This window comes from Serinus canaria, chromosome Z, assembly GCF_022539315.1.
Source record: "Serinus canaria isolate serCan28SL12 chromosome Z, serCan2020, whole genome shotgun sequence".
NCBI classification, from domain to species: domain Eukaryota; kingdom Metazoa; phylum Chordata; class Aves; order Passeriformes; family Fringillidae; genus Serinus; species Serinus canaria.
The window spans coordinates 51,524,370-51,536,387 of NC_066343.1; the positions used below are offsets into that span (position 1 = coordinate 51,524,370).

Consider the following 12,018-nt stretch of genomic DNA (forward strand, 5'->3'; position numbering starts at 1 on the left):
AAATTGGTATTAAAACCTGGAGATTAATGTTTGTGCAATGGCTAGTGCAAATGGCATCATATCTTGCTCCCAGCTTGTGCTTGCCTACACAAAACATCTGCTCTCAGTGATTTTACCCACTGACTAAGGCAGTCTGCACAAATCCCTCCTGAACCATTGCACCCTGGAGAGTAAGTCTTATACTGTATCACTATTTGATCCAATTTTCTCCTAGGAATAACCAAATACCACACTCATGCCTGGAACCTCAGTAGGTCACACCTCTTTTCCACGAGACGATGCATCAAAGAAGATGCATCAAAGCTGTTCAGGTGAGAAAATCTCTTTTTCATGTGGGAGCACATGGCAAGCCCTAATGTAAGCTCCAGAGAACAGAAAATTAAGGAAATATGAGATAAATGCTTTAACTGTGGCAGAAAAGGCGAGAACTAGCTTCCTATGAATTATACTCTTGTCCCTGTGGTAATTTTTAGGCTTTGCTTAGAGGATGGCACATTCTTCTTGTGGCTGAGGAAGTCTGCTGTGGGCTGAGTGGGTTACTCTGAGCTTCTGTAGGAAGTGAAAATGCAAAGGCCCAAGTCCATGGAGACATAGCATGAGACAGGACCATGGAGACAGAAGAGACTTTCCACCTGGAGAGAGGAGAAGGAGACCAGCATGGCATCAGACTGAGCTCTCGGAGGGACTGTCCCAGCCAGCGCAAACCTACAGTGAGTCAGACTCATGGCAGTATGGCACAGGGTCTGGCAAAATGATCTCTCCAAATCTGAGAGGCCTGGCCAAGCAGAGACACCTCTTTCCTCCCTTTGTCAGCATCCATTCAGAGCAGGTCTGAGTAGCTGGACTAGTAGTGGATTACATTATTATACATTGATACATGCACAAATATCTCAGGTGAGCCATTAAATTTTCCTCAAGGCAGCCCTGATGACCAACCTGAGTCACACACAGCACAAGAAAACCACAGCCCACATGGCAGAATGTTAATTTGTTAAAAAACCACAAAAGGGCAACTCAATACAAAGCACCAGGGTGACTGGCATGCACATGGCCACCTTTAAACACACACAGACACACATCTCCCCATCTGGTGGGGAAGCTGTCCCAAGCTTTGCATTTGAAAAACACATGGATGCATTTTGCAAACCACATTTGCTATTTGGAAGTGGTGTCTTGGGTGACCACCACTGCTTTTCATCCTCTTGAAGCAGTGATGCTCACAAAAGCAAAGGCAGCAATTTTGTTAAACGCGTTTCTGCATTGCTTCCGTCACCGGCTGACTCACTGTTTTGAAGGTCACTGTTTTCAAGAGATGACTAGATGAGATTTATGTATCAAAGCTCCTTCCAGATGGTTCATGAGGGCTCTCATGAGCTATCAAAGAGTAAAATCATCCCTATGACATAGAGTGCATAATGACCTTCCTTATTTGTCTTCTTTGAGATAAGGCCAAGCCTAAACCAATCTTTCAGCGACTCTTTCAGGTCATTACCATGTGCTTCAGGAAGGTACAGCAAGTACCTTTTCCTGAAGTGGCTCAGCACAAAATGTGACACATTGTTTTCCAGTGAGTTTTCCTAATAGCTTTTCCTATCAGGGCTAAGATGAAAAGCAAAATGAAGCATTAGGCCTGGTAAGTCAGTAACCTGCTACATAACACATTTGTCTAAGATAAGGTGGCAAACTAAATGAATTGGGGTTTTTCTCCCCCTTCCTGCAAACTCTACTGTTTGCAGCCTGTGATTGGGCAAACTGCCTCCAATGCTGTGTGCCACAGCTGGCCCCTCTTGTGAAATTCACAGGAGTGTCATACACAAAACCCAGAGCAGTATTTTCAGGAATTAAAACTTTCTGGTATTTTTCACTTCTCCTTTATCATTTTTTGCCTGCATCTGATGCAGTAATTTTTCCAAGATTCCTTTTCAGCTCACCTACACTGCTGCCTGGCCCAGCAACCACTGTCACTGCACTGGAACTACCTGGCTGCTTAAGGGCATAACACAGCACACCTGGCTTATAGGCAGAGGGGCAGCAGTTCCTTCTCATTACAGTGCATGTCTGCCGGAGAACTGGATGGGCTCCTCAAACAACAGACATATCCTTTGGGACAGAGAAGCAGTGGTGCTTTCTAGCCTATAAAACCTTGGGTTACTTTAAGAAAGGCACATGAGTAAGGTGAATGTAAGCTAATATGGACAGATAATAAACAAATTGCTATTAGGAGACTGCTTTGGCCATAACTTCGTTAGTTCTCCAAAGACAGCCCCTAGGGTCTGCCTGGGCAGTGCAGTTGCAGCAGGATTTATTCCATTTTCCTCTTACGTGCATTTCCTGATTTCTGCTGGCCCTAGATTCTGAAGCCTAAAATCATACTTCTTTTAGACAATCTCAGCCTTATTGAAGTTTGCTGCTCAGCAGGTCTGTCCCCACAAGCAGCACAAGAACTACTCGGTGGGTTTCTAGGTGACTGCAAGACAATTATGTAGATTAGAAAGGAAAGAAACACAAATTAAACAATTGACAGGACAAATAAGGACATGAAGGCCCTAATCATTGCTTGTGAGATCTCAGTGAAGACATATACATGTACATCTATTTATACCCATCTATATTAACTGGCAGAATATACTGAGCAAAAACGATTTTTCTTTAGTACTGTGGGAGGAAGCCAGTATGAAGCAAGAAATAAATAATCCTCAGAGTGACCTTCTGGGCTGATGTATGCTGCAGACATTTCCCAAAGCTGATGGAGACAGCATGATTAATTTTCATAAATTATTGAACCAAAACCAACTTTCAGCCTCTAGAAATACATATCACATTGAGAACTGTTGCATTATTCACCATACATGGCCCGATTGTAAACCCATTTTCCAAGCAGTGAGTCAAATGTTTACTCATGGCAGCAAGGACATGCACACCTATACACAGAGCCACTGGATTTTTGCAGAGGTTCACATCCTAACAGAGGCACCACACGTTTATTATTTACTGCTGGCTTGCTTTGCAAGATTCATTTGCACTTGAAATGGTGACATCCCCATTCAGTGTGTGCTCCGGTTCTGGGAATGCTCTCTGGGGGGCCAAGTCCAACCTCCTAGCTCCTGTCCACACTGCTTGCTTGCCATTTCAGGCCACACGTGAAAAATCTGAAAAATAAGTTTTCCTCTGCCCTGGCCAAAGGCAATATACACCTTCATCATTCATTCTTCTTGAGTTTATCTGGACAAATGGTATCGCAGACAGGCTGCAGAGCAGAATTTACTCAGCCCCAAATGCAGAAAGAAGCTCCAAATAGGACAAATCAGGAGGGAAGGATGTGGAAAAGGGGCCAGCAGAAGAATAAATATATTTTGGAGAGGATTTTCAGAGTATATACATGCCATCAAGTTATTAATATTTGCTCAAATGTTTTTTGAGATTTGTTTGCATACCTTTCATTAACACTTCTGTTCCTCAACACATTTTGCAGACAGATTCACTTCTAATAGCACAACACCTATTACAATGCCACAGCACCTAGTAATATTTTCACTGAGAAATGGAAAATTTTTCACCTGGAAACCTGAGTTTTTCACATTCAAGGAACAATAAAGCCCAGGGTAAACTTTGAAATGTAACATTTTTTTCCAAAAGGAAGTCAAAATGGTTGCAGAGGAAGTCATTTTGTCAAAAGTCCAGAATTCTGTAGAACAGCAGTTTCAGCAGGTATTTTCTGACAAGTTGATTGGTAAACTCCTTGAAACCTCCTCTAATTTAATATCAAGCTCAGAGTTTTGCTTCATATCTAACTGTAACTACCATCCAACTGATGTTATTTAAATGGGTTTGTCATAGCAGAAGCCAAGCAAATTAACTTCTTTTACTTTTAAACATTTTCTTTTCAGAGTTATTCTGCTCCTGTGATGTCTTGACTCTTTGTCATACTTTGCTGTCATATCTGGTTACTTGCAACATCAAAACTATGAAATTCAGGGACTGCCTATATTTGTACCTCTGTACAGACATGGGAGGGGACCTAGAAAAAGCAAATGTCACTCAAATGGTGGCTCACTTGAGCACAATAAAACCAGCATATAGACATTAACACTATTTTGGCTTATATTCAGAATTTTAAAATTGCTATTTCTTCACATATAGATGCAGGAAGAAAGTAAGATCCCAGGTATGGGATTAAGATATTGGCCACTGACTTAAACTGGAGGTCATCTTAGATAACCCGCATTTTTCAAAGCAATAAAAATAATAATGGAGAAGTACTAACAAAAGCTAAAGCAACAAAATGCATATTGGGGCCAGGGAAAAGGAGCCTTCATACCATCTGCATCTTACACTACACGAGGAGAGTAAACATACTGTCTTTACCCAGACACACCCTCCTATCCTCTCCTCAGCCCCCAGCTTCATCCTTCTCCCGCAGCATCCCTTGCAGCCCCCAGCCCCCTTGCCTGGCCTCACAGAGTTCCCTCCCCTCCCAGCAGGGAGGGAGGGAGGGTTGCAGAGCTGTCTCTCCCTGGGCATGGCACAGCCGTGCCTGGGGGATCATCCCTCCCTGCCTGCCTGCCTCCTGCCAGCAGCAAGTCCTTCAGCAGCGCCACCAGCCCCAGGAGAAACATGTCTTCATTAAGTCCTGCCCTCGGAGTAATATCAACAAACAGAATCTTCTTTTGACCAACTTGACTGTGAAATAAACATTTTATAAATGTAGGGCACCTAGGGAAAAGCCAATTGATTAGTCCAATGCAGCTGCAGGATCATTGTCCACTTACAAACACTCCAATTGCCCTCACACATCAACATTAATTTCAGAGTTATTAAATTTAAGATATTTTTCCACGAAGTGTAAAACTGATTTGCTATAGAAGCTGTTTCCAACACTGGAAAACAAGTAAAAAAACAGGGTGAGCTCCTGCAGCCACAGCCAGAAGGGATCAGTCCCTTGGAGCACAGTCCTGGAACAACAGCCTAAATTATAGGCAGAAATTACATTTTACCTCTGTGACTCATTTACCCCATTTCTCTTTCTTCCTAATATTTAGTTAAACTGTAATCTTTCTCTGAGGGGCCTCCCACAGAGTCTGAAAAACTGAAGTCTAAAACTCTGTTTCAGGAAATGGAAGAAAGATTTCTAGAACCAGAAAAATTGCTGGGTGACTCTCAAGGCTTCCTGAGAAGTCTTTGAGTAAGTCTCATTTATAATTTTAGGGCAATCTGGTGTCAGGAAGGGGATCCCTGTGGAGGCAAAAAACTGCCTAGAGCAACACTTTCAAGTCTGAAATGGGATTGTGCTGGGAGAGACAGTGATTCTCTTACACCAAGGAGGAATCGAGGTGTGACTGTGCAGCAACAGTACCCCTCTATTAACTCCAGTTAGAGCTTTCCCGTAGCATATGACTTCAAAAACTTCAGCTTGGCTTTTAGACTGAGTTTGTACCACTAGCTGGTGGCTTTCCTTCAGCCTGTAAGGCTGGCACTCTGAGTGCCTTAGTATGGAAGGCTGTAGCATAGAATCTCAGGAGCAGCAATCACAAGTGCTGCAGAATTTTCCCCTATCCCCAGCCCAGGAACACCATTAGCTGTGACTGACAGCCCTTGAAACACCCAGAGCCACATTTACCAGTTGGATTACTGAATCCCAGGTCTTCTGACCTTTTCCTTGAAGTGTCTGTATTGGTTTAATATCTTTGGTTAGGTTTATGACTTGTTACTGATGTAGCTGCTTTTGTATGGGCCGTACAGATGATCATCCTTTTTACTGTTTATTCTCTGTCCTAACAAGATTAACCTACATAAGGATAAACTACACTGCTAAACAGGTGCAACTGTTCCTACTGGTATGCTTTCAGCTGATTGAACGAGAGCACAAAAAATAAAGCTAGCTACTTTTAAGTGTAGATCACCATCGCTGGTGCTGATTTACACAAGGGCCCTTTGTGTTCATAATGCTCAACATGAGCACCTCCTACTCCCACTTGAGTTTAGCTTTATATTTTTTCCTAAGCTGGTTCTGTGATTCTATCTGCAGCCTTGGGCAAACATAGCCTGCCTTTTGCATAGCATAGACCATGAAAAATCACAGTCATTCCCATTTCAAGCCTTGCAATTACTGCTAAACTACTAGTATCTGCACACGACAAAGAATCAAACATACTCCTTGACAATTTTTTCTAAAGGCAAATTCCTTTGCTGAAAAAGAATTGTAATTTTAATTTTATTTTGTATAACTGGCAGCATGTTTCAACCACCAGACCTCCATCATATTCCTGCCTGTTGGATTAAGCAATATGTAGTAGCTGATGTGTTCGTTTTCTTCATTTATGGTCCAAGATCAAGTCACTTGGGGTTAAAAAAGGCAGGCATTTCCATTTATCAGAAGCACTGACATAATTTCTTTTTGGCTGCTTTCCCTTCCCTCTGTGTGTTATTTTACTTTTATCTGGTCAAGTCACTCACCCATAACTCTGTTTCCATTAAACATGCAGCACATGGTTCGTTCGCGTCAGCTGGGTCAACTGCGGCGCTGAACAATGGCCAATTGCGTCTTCCAGGACTTCTCAGCAAGGAGATGCCTATGGAATTGCTTTTTTGTACACATCACACAAAAGGACAAATGGTTGATCACAACAATAGACTCAAAAGGAAACAGAAATAAAAGGATATAGCAGCAGCACTTACCCAGCAGCCAAAGGAAAGGGGAATTAATCCACTGTTAGAAAGACTGCTGGACCAGTTTGCGGTGAAGCAAAGTAACCTAGCAGGAAAACACCCAGCAGCTACGCAACTCACCCTGGTTTGGCATTCCAGTCTTCAAACATACCCCCATCCCAAGCTTGGAGACAAGAGAAGCTCCTGGATGCCCTACCCTTTGACTGAGTGTCTTGACACCACTGCAGGGTGGCATCACTATTTGACTCCATGCAAAACCAGCCAAATACCAACTGAACGGTCTGAGCAGGTGCCTCTTACACCCCTATGACTTGACTCTGTGGACAAACATGATCTTATCACCAGTGTTGCCAGCTAACTGAGTCTTGGACACTGAGTCCAGTTAACAGCACCCAAAAGAGAATGCAGGTCTTTTCTCCGTCCAGCCCAGCAGTCACTGTGGCTTACTGGAGTGCAAAGGTTCCTCTGCTGAGGAAGAAGGCACCAGGAGAGTGGGTATTCTGAGCCGTCTTTTTCAGACACTCTGCAAAGTGTCACTTGTTTAACAGAAAACTTTTCAATTTCATTTTAAACTTCTTGTGAACAATACCCAAACTTCATGCTACCACCAGCTAACCTGGAAAATATGGAAAGTCTATGGAAAGCTGAAGAAGTTGTCACTCCACCCCTCAGCTGGACTTGAATATCATGAAGAACTCAAGAATTGGTGAAAAATTTGAAACCGATTTGAAAAATAAATCTGTCAAAACCACCAAGCAAACACAAATAGTAGAAATATGACAGCAGAAAAAACTTTTGTTGAAGTGGTGGCCAAATACTCTTGGGCTAAGCAAATGACCTATAGATGCAGGTTAAACTGGCTTTCCAAGTGCACTTACCACTTTATCACAACCCAAACCTCCACTTCCTAAATCTGGTCATCTGAAGAGAAAATGTCTGCATGCTTGAGTATTTTTTCTCATTGGGAGCCATGCAGCCCAGACCTTGTCTCCTCTCTTTCTCCAGGCTGTAACACTGGAGATTTTCTGTCATGTTTGTCCACTCCAATGGCCCTGAAACACTGCTAGATAGGATCACTGCCCAAAGGGTTACTTCTAGAATGGTGGGATAGAGGCCTCCTCTTCTGCCCCCTCGCCTACTGCCTGGAGTGAGCAGTGCCTCAGCAGGGAATGGCAGCATCCCCTCCTCTGAGGCACTGGGGAAACTGGTGATGGTGCCACAGCAACAGCAGTAGCTCTATGGTGTGCACACCTGTCGAACAACTGAAATGGAAGCGTATCACTTCACACAGACTGAAAAAAACTCCTCAGGTAAGTGCTCCAGGTAAATATTTCGTTAATGTCTATTCTTGTTATCCTGCTTTATTAAACATCTCAGATTTCTGAAACTGAATGCATAACTGTCATCTCAGTGACTGCAGAGAAGTAAAATGCTACAGCTACTCAGTTTTAGGATGACTCAGTTTTTCATGTCTTCAGCTCTATGGTTTTATTACTGCAGAACCTGATTTGGCTGCCTGCGTTTCAAATGAGGACAAGACATACAGTCATTGAAGACATACTGTGTCTGCTCCAAAGATCCATGTACAGAGACTTTAAATAAATCTTAATTTAAGAAAGCCATAAGAGAGAATGTCATGATTCTTCAGCCAATAAAAACAACACAGATAATACAATTAGCTGGCTGGTCTGGAAAATTATAGTGCTGATGTGCTCTAATGAAAAGAAACAGAGACAGTACTTGCTCTGCTGGCTGAGTGGCCTGATTCCTGCTCCAGCTTGGTTCATGGAGGCAGCTCTGCCTTCAAAGAGGCTGACTTGTCCAGTCACTTGCATGCCAGCAGACACTGGCTTTTCTGGGTCTGCTCTACCATTCCAGTTCTGGAATCTGAGACCTAGAAAAGAAATAAACCACCAATTTGTATTTCTGTGAAACCAGCCTGCTGATGGTTTCACAGAAATACAAATTTGTTCTGCAGAGAGGGATGCATCCACATCCCAGCTGAGCAACAGTTTGGAACTAAGAGAGCATTTTAAAGAATATTGTTAGCAATACAAAACTCAGAAAAGTGACTCCAACTTCTTACAATAACAGATCTATGTTATCCCTATTCAAGTCACAGCATCACCTGTTTTTTAATTACTTGGAATTGCTTCTCCAAAGCAAGTTTTTGGTTTTGGTTTTTTGGTTTTTTTTTTTTTTGTGTGTGTGTGTGTGATGTACATGATTTTACTCCCCTCTGTATCTTCTTGATACACCCTTATATATCATCTATAACTATTTCTATATCTACATCTAAATCTATATATCTCCTGTACCACACAGAATTATACACAAGAGGAAGAAGCTCAGTTTGGCATAGGAACAAAAGATATTTTTGATTATTTTCCCCTCAAATACAAGTGGAGTAAAATACAGTTAATTTCACAGTGATTCAAGCACATAAACGTACCAGCTCAGGCCCAGGAGAGCTGAGCATACGCACATGTCCCACTAAAGTCAATTAAATAGAAATCCACCCATGGCACAAGCTGATTGCACTAAGAATCCTTAGAACTGCTCCAGGGGCAGAAAGGAAGTTTTGGACTCCAAAGCAGCTTAGAGTAAATGAGGACTAAGTAATAAAATTAAATTGAGATGGGTGTCTTACAAGCATAAAAACAGCTGGGACTGCTGCATTAAAAGGTAAGAAACAACAGTAGGGGGGAAAAAAGCAAGCATAACACTGCTTGGAGAAAGTAAATTGGGACATTCACTTTTGCTCTATCAAATCTCTGCAGCAAGAGCACTTTCTGCTATCTGAAAGGTCTTGAAATGGATCTACAGCTAATTATTCCATGCATAAAATAAAAATGCATATACCACCTGTAATTTCATCCCAGTTCCTATGGTCCCTAGTAATTTAGTGCTGAAATATTTGTGTGTAGTTATTTCCAAGTGTGATTTCCAATTCCTGTCACAGTTATTAATAAATGGTGATTTGAACCTCTACAGTATAAGCTGCAGTTATTCCTATTTTTCAGCTGTTATGCCACAACAACATTAATAGCATAATGGCTATAAATATAGTAGCATAACAGCTGATATGGTGGTAATAATGCCACCTGCAGCATCTCTGTATACTCTCATCTTCTCATTGCCCCAGGCAAAGCTTAGACTTGCCATCCTTTCCATCTCAGAGCACAAATTCAGGCAGAGAAAAGAGGCTCAACAATAAAAAAAATCTGTTGTTTTTTAATCTAAATCACAATGAAGTCTCTAATTGTAGCCCAGGGAAGAGTATTTTAAGTAAGCCCACATGTGTTAGAAGGAAATGCTTAAGAAGCAAATGGGATGTTAGTCAATAGTTTTTCAAACTATCTTATATTAAAAATTTGTTACTACATATGACATAGAAAGCATCATTAAAAACCATTCACCTGCCATGAGCAGAAAAATCAGATGCTCCTTTTTCTGCCCTTTCTGATGCAACCAGCACAGTCCCCTGTGTCTTTTTGTAACCCTCTAGTCAAATTCCAGTAAATTTTTGAGCACTTTTTTTTACAAGACAAGAAACTGATACAGGCTCCAGGAATTTCTTTGCTAAATCATCTTTGTTTTTAAAACATACTAACTCAAGTTTCACTTACCTCAGTCAGAGATGGCAGTAGCAACCATGCTATATGTAAGCATTTCCACTTCAATCTCTGCTAAGACATATAAATGGAGGCTCAGTAACAATGAAACTTACTGTCCTTGGCCCCCCTTAAAAAATACCATCTAACTCCTTCCCATCTAGGCTGGGTTGACCCTGGCTGGATGTCAGCTGCTCACCAAAGCCATTCTATCATTCCCCTCCTCTGCTAGCCTGGGGAGAAAAAATTTAATGAAAGGCTTCTGGGTTGAGATAAGGACAAGGAGAGGTTGTTCACCTATTAATTACTGTCATGGACAAAACAGACTCAGCTTGGGGAAGATAAATTTCTTACCAGTCAGGACTAGGGAAATGAGAAATTAAAAACAAATCTTTAAAAAACTCACCTGCCCTCACCCCTTCCTCATGGTGCTACCTTCCTCAGGGAGCAATCCTTCAGGCACAGCCTGCTCTAGCAAGGTACCCTCATGGGGTCACAAATCCTGCCAGGAAACCTGCTCTAGTATGAGCTCCTCTCTCCATGGGGCCACAGGTCCTGCCAGGACCCTGCTCCAGTGTGGACTTCCCATGGGGTTGCAGCCACCTTTGGGCTGCAACATCCACATGTTCCAGTGTGGGCTCCTCAATGGGTTGCAGATGGATCTCTGCTCCACCGTGGATCTCCATGGGCTGCAGGGGCTGCCTCAGCATGGTCTGCACCAGGGACTGCAGCCAGATCTCAGCTCCAGCAGGGGAGCACCTCCTGCCCCTCCTTCTGCACGGATGTGGTAGTACCTACTGAGTGTCTCTCACAGCCTCAATCCTCTCTTCTCTGGCTGTAGCTGCTGTTGCTTGATACGCTTTCTTTCCTTTATTAAATATATTTTCTTGAGGTGCTATCATCATCAGCCTTGTCCAGCAGGAAGTCCATCTTGGAGCTGGCTGGCACAGGCTCTGTCAAATACATTGGGGAATTCCTGGCATCTTCTCACAGAATCCACCCCCAACCTCCTCCTGCTACCAAAAACTTGCCATAGACTTTCCCATTTGAAAAAATGCCTCATAAAAAGGCTTGTGGTTTTTGCTTTCTCTGTTTTCTAAAAAAGACTGGTATTATAAAGATGAGTATCCCTTAGCCATAGAAAATGAAAGAGTTATGTAGCTCTGAAGAAAGAGGACCAGGATAGAGCATGTAACTGTCAGCTTGAAATACTAAACAGCACTGGGGTACCTTCAGTACAGATTTACTGCATCTCAGCAACAGATCACACTGCTCTGAAGTATCTCTTCCGTGAGCAGAAATTATCATCGCCGAGAACAACCCAGGTGTTGTAAAAACATCGAGTTAAAACAGATATTAGACCTGAAATAAAACTCAAGGTCACACTGTAAACACACATTAGTGTGCCACATATACTCCACATTTGCTGCCCAAATACCGGTTTTCTTATGCTTATACATTCTGATTTAAATGCCACTTTAATGACACTGTAGTCATAGAAATACTCAGCAGGCCAAGTCTGTTTTAATTACAATTACAGATTAGAGTCTAATTCCTAGTCTTTCCTTTCATATCCTTTTATTCCCATGCCAAAGAAAATACGTAGTGAGGCATTTATGTTGGTATATATTATCCTCCGGATTACATGTCTAGCCTAATAAATTCATTAGCAAGACAAGTAGTACAAATGTTGGCTCTGCATCTCTTTCACTAAAGCTCATTATTTCCTTTTCTTCCC

General features: G+C 42.2%; 1 long non-coding RNA gene across 1 annotated transcript in view; it reads right to left on the reverse strand.

The window, feature by feature from the left end:
• LOC103819486 (uncharacterized) overlaps positions 1-10,918 on the reverse strand; it is a 33,951-nt gene extending 23,033 nt beyond the window's left edge. The window contains exons 1-3 of the long non-coding RNA XR_007780440.1: positions 10,296-10,918; positions 8,407-8,560; positions 6,454-6,569 (exon numbers count right to left, since the gene is read on the reverse strand). This is a non-coding gene — a long non-coding RNA (uncharacterized LOC103819486). The remainder of the gene's footprint in view (positions 1-6,453; positions 6,570-8,406; positions 8,561-10,295) is intronic.
• Between the last annotated feature and the right edge of the window lie 1,100 nt (positions 10,919-12,018).